Here is a 6,424-nt window from a genome sequence, read left to right as displayed (position 1 = left end):
GGGGGCACTGTCCGACAAACTCTGCTGACCCGCTTTGTCTTGTCATTGCAAATCCAAAGTCAGCACGTCTCTCTGTCTGAGCACTGCACGCACCATGGGCTGCAAAAGTGCTCAATAGAACATATGGGGTCGTACAAAAAAATTATACAAATTGCTGCACTTCAAGTAAAGACATTTTATCGCATCACTGTTTAGCTAGTCCTGTGTCTTATACTCGGGTGCAACTTATTTTAAAATTAGAGCACGGACTTGTACTCAAAATTCCTGCCCTCTGATTGTGTTGATGGCATTGAACATGGTCTGGTTAGATTCAAAATTTCCGCTTGTAACTACCGAAAACGTTTTCTTCCCTCCATCCATTATCAGAACCGCATTTCTTTTTAGTTTAAAATTGCTTTCCTTTAACTAGAATCCCATATCACATTATGTCCAAAGTGAGAATTTTTGTTTCGTTTCATTTGTTTATTGAACATAAAACATATACAGTAATAATTTGACAGAAAGTAAGCTGAGTAAAATAGTAAAATGCAAAGAGAAATCAGTCATCATTCAACACAATTATTATGTTCAAGGGAGTAGTAGAATCCTGGTCTCTATCGCGCCAAATACACCGAAACCATTTCCAAATGCCAAACAAAGTAGAAGAAATTGAGGAAGAATAGAAGAGGAAGTAGTCATGGTAAAACAAGTGTTTCCCTCCCATCTTTTTCCATTTTCAAACATTTTTGAAAAAGCTCTAGGGAGCCACTGGGGGCGTGAAAGAGCTGCATCTGGATCGAGAGCCGCGCGTTGCCGACCCCCGGTATCGTAGGTAAGAATTTATAACGTTCATTGCAAGAAAAAGGCATAACAAAATCCAAGAAAAGTCAAACTATAACAAAAAAAGTTAATATCAAAGTTATTACATTTTAATATTAGAAAATAATGCGGTGAAGACATGGGGCAAAACTACATTACCGGTGTAAAGAACAGTCATACTATTTTGGGTTGCTGTGCTGAATATGTTGCAATCTTTTTAGAAAAAGTCAAGATGTTACCTGCATCAAGTAGGAATGTTTCTAAGCAGTCAACAGAAGCATGAACAGTCTGTGTGTGTGTGTGTGTCACGATCATCAGTTTGGAAATGTTGCAGCTTTTGTGGAGATTGCAACAGCAGCGCATCACAACCACGTTTCACATTAATTGCGCTCAAAATGAAAGTGTTTCCTCTTTCCATGGTACGAATGTCATCATCCATTCCGAAAAATGGGATTGCATGGCCTATTTTTTTGCATGTGATCGCATCAAATTGCCTCGAGTGACTTTTAACGAGACATGGAACAAAAATAACCGTATTGATTCGGATTGATGTATTAAGTTTTGCTCCCCTGCAACATTTTCACCAGGGAGAGGACCATGTGGTGTCTGTTGGGCAATTTCCACCTCCTGATTGGCCGTCTGAAACGGCGGCCGACTGGTGGCTGCCACAAAGGTTTCTGTCAAGACATCCGGTCATGTAGGTGTCACATTATCGCATGACGATGACAAGAGTGTCAGTGCTCGGAGAAAAGTGGCTTCCGGAGACAAGACCCAACAGAAGAGATGTAGCCGAATGATTACTTGGAAGTGGTACAGTTAAACATTGCATTTTCTCGGTTCACTATTTATGAATTTCACTTTATTATTATTTTTTTTAATGAGACCTACCCATGGAGAAAAAGGTCACCTATTCACTTATTTCTTTAATGCCCCAAGATTGCGCAAAAGCTCACTCTAATAGGAAAGTAGTTCATTGGTATCAAGGAGCTATGTCTCGACAGAGAGACAAGCTTTCTATGTCAGAGAGGAGCTAAGTTTAGCCTGGGTTGTTAGCGGAAGATTCATTGCCACATGCGGGTAGTCACCCGCATGTGATCCTTGTGATACAGAAATCTATGAACAAAATGGTATCATGTTTAAAGTTTCGGTTAATTTGGGCATGTCTGGACATACTCAGCGCAGAGGTGTCGACCGTTTGGGCGGAGGGCCTTTTCTTGAGTAATCACGTCAAAGCAAGGGGGGCGAACAGATGGAAGAAGGCTAGATTCAATCACAGAGTGGGAATAAACAAATTGGGAACAAAGAGTTGTTGAATACCAAAAGACAGTTTGGGAACAGCTGTCGCGCCCAGGTGGACATTTGTCATCAGCAAAGTCTGTGACTTGTGTATTCGGGTAGATCAGATCACTACTGAGGGGCAGGACCGGGGGGCGCGGTATGCAAATCTCGGGGGCAATGTCTTTCTTGTATTTTGCAATAAAAGTTCGAACCGGCGGAGAGGGAGCCGAGTGTGTGATCATCGGAACAACTACCGTCGTTCGCTCTCAGAGATCTGCTCCTGCCGATATTGAAGACAATTTTCCTGTGTGCCGAGTCATTTCTTTAACTTTGTCCGAGAAAACCTCTGACACTCACTGCCTCCCACTCTTTTTGAGTTGCGATTGAAGCAGTCACATTGATTCCCACAAACAGATAAGAGGCATTAAAACAGCCCATGGGCTTCTTTGTTCATCGCGCAGCAGCATTGAGATCATTTGTTTCACTTTCCAAAATTTAAGCGGTTGAGCAATACACAATGACTGTGTTTTTTCAGACATCATTAAAATGTCATCCTCTGGAAAAGAATCAGAGAATCTGGAAAAGAATCTTTAGAATACACAAAAGTACTTTAAGACTAAATAATTGTGACCTAACTGAAAACAATCAAATCAATTTAAATTAAAATCATCAAAATGCTGCAACGGCCAACTGAAATCCAACTTCTGATGCCAAAATGTAGGACTCACCATTTTATTATTATTATTATTATTTTTTAAATTAAATTAAGCGGCACAATTTGACCAAACTCAAAAACATACAGTATACTGTATCATCATTCCTTTGGGAATTTTTTAAATGGCAAGCAATCAAAGCACGACCCTGCCTTTCTACCGCCTTTATTACCGATTTGTCTTACTGTTTATTGTGCATGTTAAATTGCTCCATGTACAGCACTTTGTATGCAGCGATGGCTGTTTGAAAGTGCTCTATAAATACTGTTGACTTGACTTGACTTGACTTGCCCGATTGGGATCCAGCTTCTGACACTGAAATGGAGGATTAGACCAATTTACTTTATTCAAAATGTTTTAGGTATTTTTCAAACCGCCCCCACCAATTTGACTTTAACACCAACATCGTTGTCACTTTTCGACTTCGGAATGACCAGCATCAACGCACTGTGATACCCAAATGGGATCCTGCTTCTGACGCCAATATGTAAAACTACGCAACTTGATCAGACGGCAAGCCGAATACTGACATCATCAATTTTGGAACTCCTTTAAACGACAAGGTTTCTCACCCCCCCCAGCTAGGTTTTTGGAGTTTTTTCTTGTCACCTGGGGGTTAAGATCAGGGGATGTTGTTAATATTTGTCAACTGTGGGCATGTGAAGTCCTTTTGAGACTTTTTTTTACTTTGGATTATTTCAAGTGATTCTTTTCATTTCTGCTATGCAAGATGGTGTTTATCAGTGTGGTCAGTTTGCGTTTTTTACCCTGGATTATTTCTAATGATTCTGTTGATTTTTTTCTGCTGTGCAATATGGTGTTTATCTTTATTAACGTGTGTGGGCTGATTGCATTCCAATAATTTTATCACATGCTTAAATTGCATAAACTCATTCACCCATGTGCACAATGGATTTTTTTGACTGTGGATTATTTTGCTTGTCATTCTGTGTGTTTTTATTGTCCAAGGTGGTGTTTGTCCCATATAAGTGATTGCCATAATTGTATGATCGATAATTAGTACACCTTGTAAATCAAAATTAGGCTACGTAAATAGTAATACCACTGATCACTTTAGCTCTGCTTGATACTTTGCACATTGTCTCACAGTTGTCACTGGGTGGTACCACTCCACTACGGTTCACTTACATTACGAAATGTCCTTCCATACTTATTTTTCCATACTTATTTGTCATGTCCTTGTTTATGATGATACTAATGCAGCGTGTTATACCGGAGACAAATTCCTTGTGTGTTCTACATACTTGGCCAATAAAGATGATTCTGATTCTGATAATAGGGAGAGCATATGCTCATAATTCTATCTGCTGTGTCACTATGCGTGCCTTCAGTGCCTTTTCGAACCGGCCCTTGACAGCGGGGTGGCTTGGAATCCCAAGGGAACAATCATCAACTACCTCCGCAACTGCAACAATTATATTCAAGCTCGGCCTAAACTACCTATTTGTCAGCCATTATCTCGCCGACGCACGAATCCCACAAAAGGCTCTGCGGGGAAACAGCGGCGAAACAAGAAAAAAGAAAAAGAAACTCAAAGGAACACTATTAAGCGTGCGACGCGGAATGCGAATGTATCTTTACTGATGGTTGTGGCCAGGAAGAGTTTCTTTTCAAAGGGGGGGGGGGGGGGGTTGCCGTTGCCAGGCAACAAGCAGCAGAACCGATTGAAGACCAAAGTGTGAATGAGGGGGGAAAACAAAACAAAACAAAAGGGCTTCTTCTGTAAATGGTGCAGTCTGTTGGCCTCTTTCTCTTTCTCACATATGTAAGACAATGCTTGAACAGTCAAAATAAACACATTATTTAAAATATTTAAAACAAATGTCCACAACATATTTGGGCATGCACATGCACTTGCAAACAATGTATATTTTGCACAATCATTGTCTATAATTTTTTTTTACCGATTATTAATCACAGCTGACACTTTCCACAATAAAAGTCTACTGAATAGGTAGAAATTATTTTTCATAGTCATTCAGAAATAAAATAGTTTACAACACTTGCTTGAAACCCTTCAGGGTTCAAACTCTAGCCATTGCTTGTAAACAAGAATCCTACAAGGGCAGTCAAAAAGCAACGAGCCTTGTTCAATTTACCCGACTGAGAGTAAATATTTTTTTTTTCCAGAAATGTCAACAGTGTGTTTGAATGCATCCACATCCTGTCAGCCATTTTGGAAATGTTGGAATAGGTCAGGTGGATTTGAAGATGACTTACGGATGCCCACAAGCGAGCCCGTTTTGAAGCTTGTTATTACATGTCAGAAAAAGTGACGAAACCGAAACCTTCCTCTACCGGATAGTCACTAGACTGTTAGTGTTTTAGTATTGTGACAGCAGGTGAGATCTGGGTTCCAATCTGTTTATCAGTGGGTCTCCTTCCAAAGTAAGAAATTCAATCACAACTCAACTCTTCGGACACACATCCAGTAATGACATAATTTCCAAAATGGCTGACAAGAAGTGGATGCATTCAAACAAAACGTTTGAAGAATATTTTAACGACAGACTTGACATTTCTGAAATAAAAATATCAACCAAAAGTTGGGTAAATTGAACAAGGCTCATTACTTTTTCGTTGCCCTTCATATAACTTGTTTGAAACCCTAACCCAATTTTGAAACTTCCCTCCATTTTTAACTCTGCTTATTCGGGTGGGTGTACCTATTCCAGCTGTCTTCGGGCTGAAGGCGGACTGCACTCTCGACTGGTTGCCAGTCAGTCGCAAGGCACACATACAGACGAATAACCATTCACACCCACATCCACACCGTCACTGAGTGAGTGCTTGCACACAGGTCAGGTGAGTGGACCTCTGCACCAACAGCGACTTCCAATGTTGAAACTCCAATTTGAAATGCCAGTCCAGGCTTGAAAAGATAACCTTGAAACCCAAACCATGGCAGGAAACCTTACCCTGGAACTTTAACTCTGGCTCAAAACCGAAATTTGAAACACTCACCGAGGGTTGAAAGCCTCATTATGCTTGAGGCTCTAACTCAAAACCCTTAGGACGGACTGAACCAACCATGTGTAATTTAATCTAAGATTAGCACTAATCTGAGATTAATAAAACCAAGGTTAAAATGAGTTAATCTGGTTTAAAATCAATAAAAGCTCAGTTACGTGCTTGAAAATTAATCTCAGTTCACTAAAACTCAGTTTAACTGAATTTAAATTGAGTTCAACCAGATTTATAGGGATGATTGAGGATTTTGAAATTAAAATAAAAAATTATGTAATTAAATGTATAGCCGAGAATGCTACACCACTGACAAGATCCCTGTGTCTACGGGTGGTTTTTTTTCGATTAAACATTAGAGCCCGTATCGCGAACAGTTTTTCTTGATGCCATCAAATTTTGAAAGCTGTGATGGGTGAGCGGCGCACACATACGCTGACCTTCTTCGCTGAGTGAGATATGGGTTTACATTGTTACTCGCTAGCGTCACCAACAAACTGACAAATAGTAACTAAACCAATGAGAAACCAAGAAATTGACTCGCTTATTAAACTACATCTGAAGAAAATAGAATATCTAATGATGTCTGGGCAGATTCATTTGCATTTATCTCTGATGAGAGTGGGTTATGTGTATGCCTAATTTGTGGT

The sequence above is a fragment of the Hippocampus guttulatus genome, chromosome 2, assembly GCF_054856545.1.
Source record: "Hippocampus guttulatus isolate MCC_2025c chromosome 2, RoL_Hgut_1.0, whole genome shotgun sequence".
Lineage (NCBI taxonomy): Eukaryota > Metazoa > Chordata > Actinopteri > Syngnathiformes > Syngnathidae > Hippocampus > Hippocampus guttulatus.
This window is presented reverse-complemented; position numbering follows the sequence as displayed.